The 11927-nt window shown below is 43.7% G+C and overlaps 2 protein-coding genes across 5 annotated transcripts in view; one reads left to right on the forward strand and one right to left on the reverse strand.

The window, feature by feature from the left end:
* Window positions 1–11927, forward strand: part of CDK5R1 (cyclin dependent kinase 5 regulatory subunit 1) — a 70295-nt gene that overhangs the window by 28180 nt on the left and 30188 nt on the right. The gene's annotated exons all lie outside the window — the stretch shown is intronic.
* The window catches only part of MYO1D (myosin ID), a 356217-nt gene that overhangs the window by 21929 nt on the left and 322361 nt on the right, over window positions 1–11927 (reverse strand). The gene's annotated exons all lie outside the window — the stretch shown is intronic.

Here is an 11927-nt window from a genome sequence, read left to right on the forward strand (position 1 = left end):
TGAAACCCGGAGCTACTGTGTAAGTTAACAGCGTTGCCTCCATTATATTCTGTACACATCTCGGTGGAGATCGTTAGAGCTGAAGTAGAAAGTTTAATGGGAGAACATTTGTTGCCAGTTGAGCTTACTCAACAACACCACATCTTTCAGCTAGAAAATGATTCACGTAGCTCCCTTTAAATAACGCCTGAGTGCGTGCACAGGGGAGGGAGTCAAAATGGAGAAACTACTGCTTTTAGCACTACAGCTCACTCGGTCACTATAGCAACCTGGATATTAATTATTACATCTGCTGCTTCATTTCTGCCAGCCAACCACAGGCTAGGGCTGACATGCTGGGAAACCACTACAGAGACGGCTACATCGGCTGCCTCTGACTATTGTTTAGAGCATCGTTTTACGACCCCACTGCACGCTCTAATTCTGAAATTATTCTCCGCCTCCTCCTGGAGGCCCTGCCTACATTAGACTTTTCTACCCAAAGCTATTATTTATTGCTGTCACCAGTTCCGCTCCCCCCCAGCAGCAATAGCCGGAGCACTAGGAGGCATGCAGCCACAGGAGTTTTAATCCCGGTCACACTGACCTGCTTTGAGCTGGGTTAGAGGACACCATGCATAAAACAACAGTTGTCTCCTGGTGCCCTGTCTGCACTAGTATGCCCAGTGGTGAAGCTGAACCGATGATAGCACTGATGGAAAAATCTTTGGCAAAGAAATCTCAGGTAGACACCCCTTCCCCCTCTTGGACTGTCTTTTACCTGCAATATGATGATTTTTGGTTTGACACCAGCACTGGACTTTCCCAGCAAGACTCTTTTTGGGAGGAGAGGAACTTGTTCTCGTAATGTTAAACAGAAATATGGAAAATCTGAATGCATCTCTCTGCTCTCTTCACATAGCAGTACCCCCCAAACAAACTCACCTTCCCCCTATGATGCAAAATTTCATCATCAACAGGAAGTGAACCAGTCACAGTTTAATAGAGACCAAGTAATGTAAGTGTCCATGAAGGTTGCCCCTGATGATGCAGGAAAGCCAGTATCACAGCCAGTTAGACACTAGGAGAGTCATTTCTGAAGCCTAAATGTGAAGGTTATCAAAGGCAAGTGCCAGTGGGTGTGGTGTGCCTAAGCTTTTACAGGTTTATCGAATGCATTCATGTGGGACGGGTGCGTGAGAAAGACAGCCCCTCCTTTTCTAGGAGTCTTATTACTGCACAACATTCAGCTTGCGACTGAATCACCCTTATTGGATTTAACCTAATGAGGAGGAGTCGGGATCAAGCCTCACTACTGTAAAAAATACACTCCCCTGTTTGACCAAAGTAACCATCTCTTGAAGACAATGATTTTTCAGCTTATGACTTTCAGATTTACCAGGAAGTCAGTGCTGCCCAGGATGACATTACTGTGATGGTGACCCCATCAGGGACCGGTCTATTACATCATATAATTCTCTGAGGCGTGGTCTACCCTGGGAACATATGTCGATATTGCTATGTGTGGACAATCCACACCCCGGAGCGACGCAGCTATATCGACCTAAACCCCGGTGTAGATAGTGCTATGTGAGCGGGAGGCCTCTAGACTTCAGGGAGGTGCAGACAGGCGCCTCACTCCGCACTACAGAGGTGCAGCTGCGCTGCTGCATGGCTGCAAGTGTAGACTGCCCTGAGTGCCCGTAATGTGCTAGGTGCCTCTCAGAACAAAGGCAGCTTCCAGAGCGAGGCAGGGGGAGGGTCAAATGGACAAGGGGATGATGACAGAGGGAGGGGAAGGAGAAGTGACAATAAACATCACGCTGTTACTCAAGGCCTGGACATGGTGACTGTTCCATTACATGTAGGTTTTTGCTTTTTAAACAACTGCCACTTTCCCTCCGCTCGTACTCTTTGGGTCTGGCCTTCGGAGGAACCTAGCGAGGTGAAGGAAGTGCTCTGGCAGAAGGATTCAGAGGAAGCCCAGGCACAGTTGCAAGGAGAAAGGCCGGTGCACTGATGGAGAAGAAAGGGTGGGAGAGAAACATGGAGCGAGGCCAGGGCCTTCGAAGGAAGGACAATATACAGCAACGGGGAAGCCAGTGAAGTGATTCTGTAGGCGTGTCTTCTGTTGAACTGTTTTGCCGCATTTCCCGCCATTGGCGAGAGTGCTGGAGTAGACGGGGATCCAGCTGGCTGCCAGTGTTTTCAGCACCAAGTTTAACCATGCTCAGAACAGGTTACACCACTTTTTAAAGGGCCATTTGCTGCTAGCACCTTGTCTATACTAAGCTCCACCAGAAGTAGCAATGAATGGAAAGCAAATGAGGGGCAGCACGAGCTTTCACATACGGACAGATTTTATAATGTTTATAGAAAAAAGATGACAGGGAGCACTCTATGTCTACTCCCCTGAACAATCACGGGAAATTGCTGGCCTGAGATGCATTCACCTAACCAGAGTTTCATACGGTCCCCATCACAATGGTACTGGAGTGTTGTGGTGTCGGAGCCTAACGAAGGAAACATTCTGTAATCCATTGAAATGCAGGTTATGACTATAATGTGTGATAAAGTTATTAGCACTAAAACAGAAAGTGTTAATGTGGACCAGATTCTAAGAAACACAGAAGTAAACCGATTAAATTTTTTGTAGAAGGACAAATGGGTAGGATGGAGACTGTGAAGAAAGGTTCCTCTGCAGAAACCCCGCATTGAAGGAAAATCCAGGAGCAGATAGAGAGTAGTTGTGAAACAAAGTCTTCCACAGTGCAAAACAGTGCCAATGGGGTAACACAAGGGGAAAATAATATATATAAAACAGGAATAAAATTTTGAACTCCTATGCCGTCTTCCAAGGAATTATCACAGCAAGACAATATTAAAACAAAGTGATAGCTGGCACTCTAGGTGTTTGGTATCAGCTCTGGGCTCTCTAAAAAACAACAAACCAGACATTTTAAAAAACCCACACAGTCTCATAACTGAATCATTAAAGGTAACCAACTTCCAAGCCAAAGGACATCTAGGAATACTGAACCTGCTTCCGCATATTTCCTAAAACAAATCTCACGAATGTACAGCTCCATACAGGTAACTAATAGTTAGAGATACCATACCTACCCCTCCCCGGAAACTACAATAGCCACCTTTCAGAGGATGATCCCAAAGTATGCTTTTGGGGATTCTACCCATCTGCCTTGAAGGAGATGCATTAAATCCTGATACCATGTAGATTGGTAAACTGATCTTTATGTGTCAGCAAAATTACAGCCAAGAATTTAAATGGTTCCTACGGGGAAAATACCCTCAACATGAAGTGTAGTGGGGAAAAGAATTGGGCAGAGGTATAAAGGGATTGTTTTAATTTGGGGGTCAATCAATCACAAAGATCCAATTACTTCTGCTATTGATGGTTACTTCTGCTATTCTAACTGCACTGATAAATATCTTAAATACTGCACATATAGGAGTAATGGAAAATGAAAAACTGGAGAGAGTCCAGCGAAGAGCAACAAAAATGATTGGGGTCTGGAACACATGACTTATGAGGAAAGGTTGAGGGAACTGGGATTGTTTAGTCTACAGAAGAGAAGAACGAGGGGGGATTTGAAAACTGCTTTTAACTACCTGAAAGGTGGATCCAAAGAGGATGGATCTAGACTATTCTCAGTGATAGCAGATGACAGGACAAGGAGTAATGGTCTCAAGTTGCAGTGGGGGAGATTTAGGTTGGATATTAGGAAAAACTTTTTCACTAGGAGGGTGGTGAAACACTGAAATGCGTTACCTAGGGAGGTGGTGGAATCTCCTTCCTTTGAGGTTTTTAAGGTCAGGCTTGGGTGGGATGATTTAGTTGGGATTGGTCCTGCTCTGGGCAGGGGGTTGGACTAGATGACCTCCAGAGGTCCCTTCCAACTCTGATATTCTATGAAGGGAGTCTCTAAGCTGTCTAAAGAGATCTGTGCACGAATCCAGAATGGTGGATGAATGAGCCAGATTTATTTTCAACTGTGTTTGCTGAGATGCTCCATGGTGATCCCAACATCACTTACACTGAATAAAAAAAGCTGGGAAGCTATAGTCCCAGAATAAAAATTCTGGCATTTCTGCTCCAGTTATTGTTCTCTCTGCCTTCTTCGCTGATATATTAGCACAATTCACAAAGGCAGGAGAAAGGCAGCTTGCTGTGAAGAAACAACTATGTCTCATTTAAATAACTGACCTATTTCTGCTCTTGCTCTGCCTAATTTACTCAACAAGAAATTTGGATTTGCAGAAATGGCTGAAAGAAACATGCTGCGCTGACTCACATGTAAACACACTCCCCAGTGGCAAAGCCAATATGAAGCAGGGTGCACAAGACAGCAAAATGACTTTTCTGAACATGAAAGGACTTTCACTGGTGGGGAAAGTGTCATTTTTCTAAGAATAAAGCTAGTTTTTGTTGTGGGCTTGGCACCTGGTGCTGACTAAGGGATTAACTCCCAGGTTCCATTTGTCCTCCTCAGAGTTCCCCACAGTATACAGGTTTGGTTTGGGCCCATGTGAACAACCAGAATACTAAATAAAAGCAAGATACAGGCAAATCGACAATCTCCCTAAGATTTAAAGATATAAATAGAAGTCTTCTGAGAATTAATGTATCTTTTAAAACAGAAGCCCCCTCCAATCAAATGAGGTAGCTCTAAATTTTGTTGGTTTTGCAGGATTAAAACGAGGTATATTCAATATTTTTGTGCAATAGCATTGAAATGTATGCCTTTTTTATTTCAGTGTTCATGTGAATATACTTAATGATGTTACAATTTATGCATGTGTGAACAGTTGCTGTAGTTTGTTAAGTGACTTGGAAACAACATACTCCCTGCTGTCTGCAACTCTACTTCCTGTTTGGCAGGAGAGTTCACACCAAACAAGAAGTAAATATTTATATTGTCTGTGCTACTCCTCTGCTGATCAAACTTTCAAATGATCTCTAGTGCACATCACATTGCTTTACTGAAAGCAAGGGAGAAAAGACATGTCAAAATTAAATTAAGAGAAAAGTTGTACAGAGGAAAAGGTTACAATTTAGATATCCAGCTCCTAACTAAACTGTGTTGTTGTTGTCTACGTACCCGATTGCAATAGAAGAACAGGCTCCAGGATGCAAGCTTTGGAGGCCAGACACGTTACTAGGTACAGTAAAATGCCTTTAACTACCATCTGGCACAGTTTTTATGCTCAGCTGAAATAACTGATCTTTCCTCCTATCTCCACCTGCACTACAGGGGAGTTTTTAGTTAAATGCTATTTCTGCTGATGAGCCTCCCTCCTCACCACCCCCGACCTTCTGTTTCATGTAGATTGGAACCAATGCCAAAACCTGTAATTACTGGCAGTGACAGACAGCACCACTGCTAGTTTCTCTGCAGTAAGTCACAGTGCGGCTGCTACACCTGCCTGCCATTGCAAGGTTCATTTGGGCCCACCACTCCTTTGGATTTTACCTAATTCCTATTTCCCAGATATTAACCTCTCCAAACATGGACACCCTTTGGTGGTACCACATTGATCTAAAAAACTAGACATGTCATTTTGTTCCCCTTCAGAAACCTACAGAATGAAAATATAATATTTCGGATCTGAAGTAATCAGCCTTTCTAATTCTGTACTGCAAAGGTCTGGGATATCTGGGTTTTGTTCCTAGGTTTGCTACAGACTTCCAATGTGAGCTGGGGAAATAACCTCCACCGCAAGCGTGTCTCAGCTCCCCTGTCTGTAAAGGGCTTAGCTACCTACCTCACAGGAATATGGCAAGACTTACTTCATTAATATTTGAACTCCTCAAATGGAAGAGTGCCAGACAAGGGAACAGCACTGAAGTTCCATCTATTCAGAGCTGCCAAGCAGTGGCATGCTCACCATTAATATCCATGTTTGAATGGAAGGTGCTATAGAAGTCCAAAATATCAGTGTTGCAGGGTCCATGCAGGGAGGAGGCAGCAAATTTACACAATGGGTGTTGAAGAGTTTGCTACATCAACTAAATGCCAGCAAAAATAAAGCCATTTACAAACCCAGTATCTGTAAGCCTCAAGCATTCGGTATTAATTCTTTTTACAGCAGCCATTCCAGTTGAGGAAAACATTCCCCTCCTCTGTTTCTAATCAGCTTCCACCCTCCTTTGGGCTTACCAGAGTTAAATCTTCCACATTGCTTCCTGTGATAAATGGAAAAATCAAGCCGCGAATTGGAAAAATGAAATGCAATGCTAATGCCTCCACCAATAACAGATTAACTCTTTGTTCCAAGGCTATCACAGCACATCAAGAGGCTCCCTGAAAAATGCTATGTATTTTGTGAAGAGCCATTGCAGTGACAAGATAAGATGCCACCAATTTGTGAAATAATTGCTGAGAAAAGAAACATCCCCCTCCACCTTTTGAGGCATGGTCTGTATTAACACTGACTGATGAGCTCGACTGTAGACTTACCAAAAGGGCAGTGAATCTGATCTCAATACATTGCTTGAAAAATAACTACCTTATGGTATCCAGAAAGTTGTTCAGTGTATTTTTTAAATATTTAAGCAATCTTTCTTTAAAAAAATATGGTATGTATTTCTATGTAGCAGAAAAGACCTTGCTCTTAACAATGGAGATGGGAGAGTGGAGGGAGAGGGCCAAGGATCGGAGGTTGCAATGAGCATTCACTCTCTCAGGTTCTTGGTTAGTTGGTTCCTGCTCAGCAGCTTAGGGCCATATACCCCCAGGTCAGATTGGCAGTGATCGTGCAGTTTTTTCACCTTCCTCTGCAGCGTGGGGAGCAGGTCACTGGCCAGGATTATCTGGGTGTATCTCACTTAATCATTTCCCTGCCACTGGTGCACCTCATTCCCTCTTATTCTCTGCCTGTGGCACGTAACAGTCTAATCTGCTGTGGGCTGTAATATTTTGGTTTCATTTTAGTTGTAGGGTTAAGTGCTCAAGTGCTGGGTAGTGTTGGTGATCTGTGCTATACAGAAGATCAGACCAGATAACCTGGTGGACCCTTCTGGCTTTAAATTATAAAATTTGATGACTCCAAGGTCAGAAAGCTTTTCTTTGCCGTTATGGAGGTAACACTTGGGGGCTTGCTGCAGACTGGCATGGGAATCTTCTTTTTCATAAAGTTAAATAATCTCTGAGAACTTCCCTTACCATCCACAATTGGGTGCATTGCTGCCTTTCCCTTTTTCAGTCACAACTTTTCTAACTACAGCAATTACTTATATGGAAAAGTAATATATTTGTAGTTTCTTTTAATGCAGTTTAGCAGTTGATGCAAGAAGGAGGTAGCAGAACCATGTGACCAGAAAGCTCTCCTTCCCACAAGCAAGTGCTCCCTCAACCACAGTGGGGAACTTCAACTCTTGCACGAGGACTAACATCCACACCCTGAACACACAGACACACGAAGTTGAAGGATCAAGAGGGTTTGAGTCTACAGAAATGTCCCTTGAGGGATTTAATTGTCACAAACCCTTGGACTTCTCTTCCCTGGTCAGTTCTCTCTTGGTACATATACTGCACTCGTCACCATGGTATCGATGCACTAAAAGATGCTCACGTTCAACCAGCAGTTATGGGCTTGATGAAGGAGTCAGAAGATGAAATTCTATGGCTTGTGCTATGCTGGTGGTCAGATGTCACTAGATGATCATAATGGTCCCTTCTGGCCTTTAAATTTATGACTTACTCTGTAGAATATTTTTTTAAAAGAATATTTTTTTACAGTCCCTCTCTCATTAAAATCCTGGCATCTATACTGACAGACAACAGACCCATTCACACCATTAGCTAAAAAACAGTTTATAGCTCATACATAAGCTTCCAAGTTTTGTGCAGCTCTGTGCATGGACATTTGATTCAAGTTATTTAGTGAACTAATTTGCAAATCTACATACAACCAAAAACTTTCAGTTTGTAAAAGTGGGGATTTATTACTCCTGAAAGGTGTTGGCTTGATAGTCCTGGGATATGAAGTCCTCCGTTTATCTAAAGGACAGTAGCAGGGCAAGCTTTCTACATACTATCTGCATTCCATGCATATGAAAATGAAGAATTCTGAAAGCAGTGTCTGTTGGTCTGTGTACATGGCCTTCCTCTCCTCGAGCCTCCAACCGAGGAGATAAAGGGCAGAAGAGATTGACCACCTTCTAGTTCCTTCTCTGCTATGAATCCATGAATGATCTGAAGCAAAGAGGATGGGCAGAGGAATACAGATAGGGACCATACATCTTGAAGAACCTCTACTAATTCTAAGATAAGTAACTCTCTCTTCTTCTTCAAGTACCAGTCCCTATGTATGTTCCATTGTGGGTGACTGACTGACAAGCAATACTCAAGTAGTAGGAAGGTGCAAGAATGCAGGCAGCAGAGATGTTCGAAGGACTGCTGTTCCAAAAGATGCATCAGCAGGTGAGTCCTGTACTAAAACAATGTCTTGCGAGCATGTGAATGGAACTCTACACATCTGCTTTGCAAATGTCAAGTCAAGGTATTCCTGAAGCGAATTATTGATGACACTTGTGCTTTTGTAGAATGAGTAGGAGGAGGGAGATGAATCAACTGATACAGCCCAAGATTCATTTCGAGCTCCTCAGAGGATATGACTACTTTCCTCTATGAGAAACAGTCTAGGAGATTTTCTGACTAGTTTTGTCCTTTGCAGATAAGAGACTAAGTCTCATCACATGTTGAGGGAATGAAGTCTCCTCTCCTCTTCAAAGGTACGTGGTTTCAGAAAAAAGAAACAAACAATAAGTAGAATGACTGATTCCAATGAAACTCCAAAACAACTTTGGGGGTGAAATTAGGAAGTAGGAGTAGGTTTCTTTACTGGTGGAAAGGTTCTAACTAGGCCCTTTCAGAACCTGGTAGTCAATGGGTGAGCGAGAATTGAGTAACTATGTGAGGATGGGTGGGTGGGATGCACACAGTGATTGTTGCCATGTGGACCTGTAAAGAGTTGATGGGAAGACCAGCTGTTTTGAGCGAAAGAAGATTATCCAGAATAAGGGGAATATAAAATTTTTTTGTGTGCCCAGATAAACTCTTTCACTAGGATAAGTAGCATTTCCTTGTGGAATCTTTTTGACTATCAGTAAGTATGTTTTACATGGCTTCAGAGTGTGAAGGATCTAGAATTGATGCTTACCCAAAAACCATGCCCGAGTAGGAGCACAAGGGAGGGAAGGCATAGTTAAGATGAGCTGACCACTGTAGGAGGAGATTGTCACCCTAAGAATGAAGCACTAGGGCTCCTTTGAAGCAGTATACATTGTACTTCCTGTTCTTTTGGGAGGTGAACAGTTCCCTTGTGAGTGTTCCCCATAGACCAAAATACTGCTTAGCACAGAGTCAAGTAGCTCCCACTTGTGGTTGATAGCAAAGTGCCTGCTGAGGGAGGAGTCTGCCAACACATTTTGATTCCCTGGAAAGTAAACTGGTGAAAGGGTGATTCAATTACTGATACACCAATTCCATAGACTGACTGCTTCTGCCCTTGGGTCTAGATCTCACTCTTCCCTCCCTGTTGATGCAAAAGGCAGTCATCATTTGTCTGACATTATGAGGACATGGTGACACTGATGAGTGGGAGAAAGGCTTCATAAATCTCTCAGACTGCCCACAATTCCAGAATGTTCATGTCCATCCTGGCCTCTTGGGACATCCAAGTACCCTTTGCTGTGTGGCTGTCTACATGGGCTCCCTAGCCTAAGAGGAAGGCATCTGTAATGACTGTCCTATCTGGTTAGAGGGAAAGAAAGGGAACGCTCACATACCTATTTGTGATTATTCCACCACGGTAGATATAATGTTACTTTGGTGAGAACTGTTCCTATAACATTCACGGACTGTTTGCTTGGTGAGTACATTGTGTGAAGCCACACTGTTAGGCTATTCCACTACTCCTCGCATGTCAATGTCCAGTGTACACAGTCAAGGCAGGAGTTTACAGAAGACGTTTCCAACGTTATCTGGGGAAAAAACTGAATACGCAGTTTATAACATAAACAGAGGGAAGAGTCTGGGAGTGGACAATATTCGTCCAGAATATCTCAAAGCAGGGGAAGATACTCTCTTCAAAGCATTGGCGCAATGGTTCACCATCTACATCAATAGCAAGCATGTTCCAGATGTATGGAAGAAATCGAAAACAATATTATTGATGAAGAAAGGTGATCCAGAAAAACAGAGCAACTGCTGTCTGATCATACTCCTCTCACAAGTGTATAAAGACTTTAACCACATCATACTCAATCGGATTAAAAAGGACCTCAAAATGCACAAAAGCAGAGAACAAGCTGGTTTCTGATCAGGGTATCTGACAACTGATTACATCCCCTCAGTTGGGCGGCTCATTGAAAAAAATGCAAGGGATACAAAGTACCATTGTGCACTGCATTTGTCAACTACAAAAAGGCATTCAACTCGGTGGAGAGTAACACTGTACTCAATGTGCTCAATGAAATCAGAATTGACCCGAGGTACACTGAGCTGCTGAAAGAAATTAATTGCAATTGCTCGACAGAGATAATATTATTCAATGTCCCCGACATTATTACTATACGTAGAGGAGTCAGACAAGGCAACACAATCTCACCGAAGCTGTTTGCAGCAGAACTGGAGTCGCTGTTCAAGAAATTGAACTGGGAGGAAGGAATCAGAATTGACGGGGAAGTTAACGCTCTTCTCTTCGTCGATGACTGCATAATACTGGCAAAGGACACAGCAGAACTGGAGAACAAACTGCAGCAACTGCGAACACCTTCACATGATATCGGGTTGAAAGTGAACACATAGAATCATAGAATATCAGGGTTGGAAGGGACCCCAGAAGGTCATCTAGTCCAACCCCCTGCTCAAAGCAGGACCAATTCCCCGTTAAATCATCCCAGCCAGGGCTTTGTCAAGCCTGACCTTAAAAACCTCTAAGGAAGGAGATTCTACCACCTCCCTAGGTAACGCATTCCAGTGTTTCACCACCCTCTTAGTGAAAAAGTTTTTCCTAATATCCAATCTAAACCTCCCCCACTGCAACTTGAGACCATTACTCCTCGTTCTGTCATCTGCTACCATTGAGAACAGTCTAGAGCCATCCTCTTTGGAACCCCCTTTCAGGTAGTTGAAAGCAGCTATCAAATCCCCCCTCATTCTTCTCTTCTGCAGGCTAAACAATCCCAGCTCCCTCAGCCTCTCCTCATAACTCATGTGTTCCAGTCCCCTAATCATTTTTGTTGCCCTTCGCTGGACTCTCTCCAATTTATCCACATCCTTCTTGAAGTGTGGGGCCCAAAACTGGACACAGTACTCCAGATGAGGCCTCACCAATGTCGAATAGAGGGGAACGATCACGTCCCTTGATCTGCTCGCTATGCCCCTACTTATACATCCCAAAATGCCATTGGCCTTCTTGGCAACAAGGGCACACTGCTGACTCACATCCAGCTTCTCGTCCACTGTCACCCCTAGGTCCTTTTCCGCAGAACTGCTGCCTAGCCATTCGGTCCCCAGTCTGTAGCTGTGCATTGGGTTCTTCCGTCCCAAGTGCAGGACCCTGCACTTATCCTTATTGAACCTCATCAGATTTCTTTTGGCCCAATCCTCCAATTTGTCTAGGTCTTTCTGTATCCTATCCCTCCCCTCCAGCGTATCTACCACTCCTCCCAGTTTAGTATCATCCGCAAATTTGCTGAGAGTGCAATCCACACCATCCTCCAGATCATTTATGAAGATATTGAACAAAACCGGCCCCAGGACCGACCCTTGGGGCACTCCACTTGATACCGGCTGCCAACTAGACATGGAGCCATTGATCACTACCCGTTGAGCCCAACAATCTAGCCAGCTTTCTACCCACCTTGTAGTGCATTCATCCAGCCCATACTTCCTTAACTTGCTGACAAGAATACTGTGGGA

This window comes from Lepidochelys kempii, chromosome 27 (genome assembly GCF_965140265.1).
Source record: "Lepidochelys kempii isolate rLepKem1 chromosome 27, rLepKem1.hap2, whole genome shotgun sequence".
Lineage (NCBI taxonomy): Eukaryota > Metazoa > Chordata > Testudines > Cheloniidae > Lepidochelys > Lepidochelys kempii.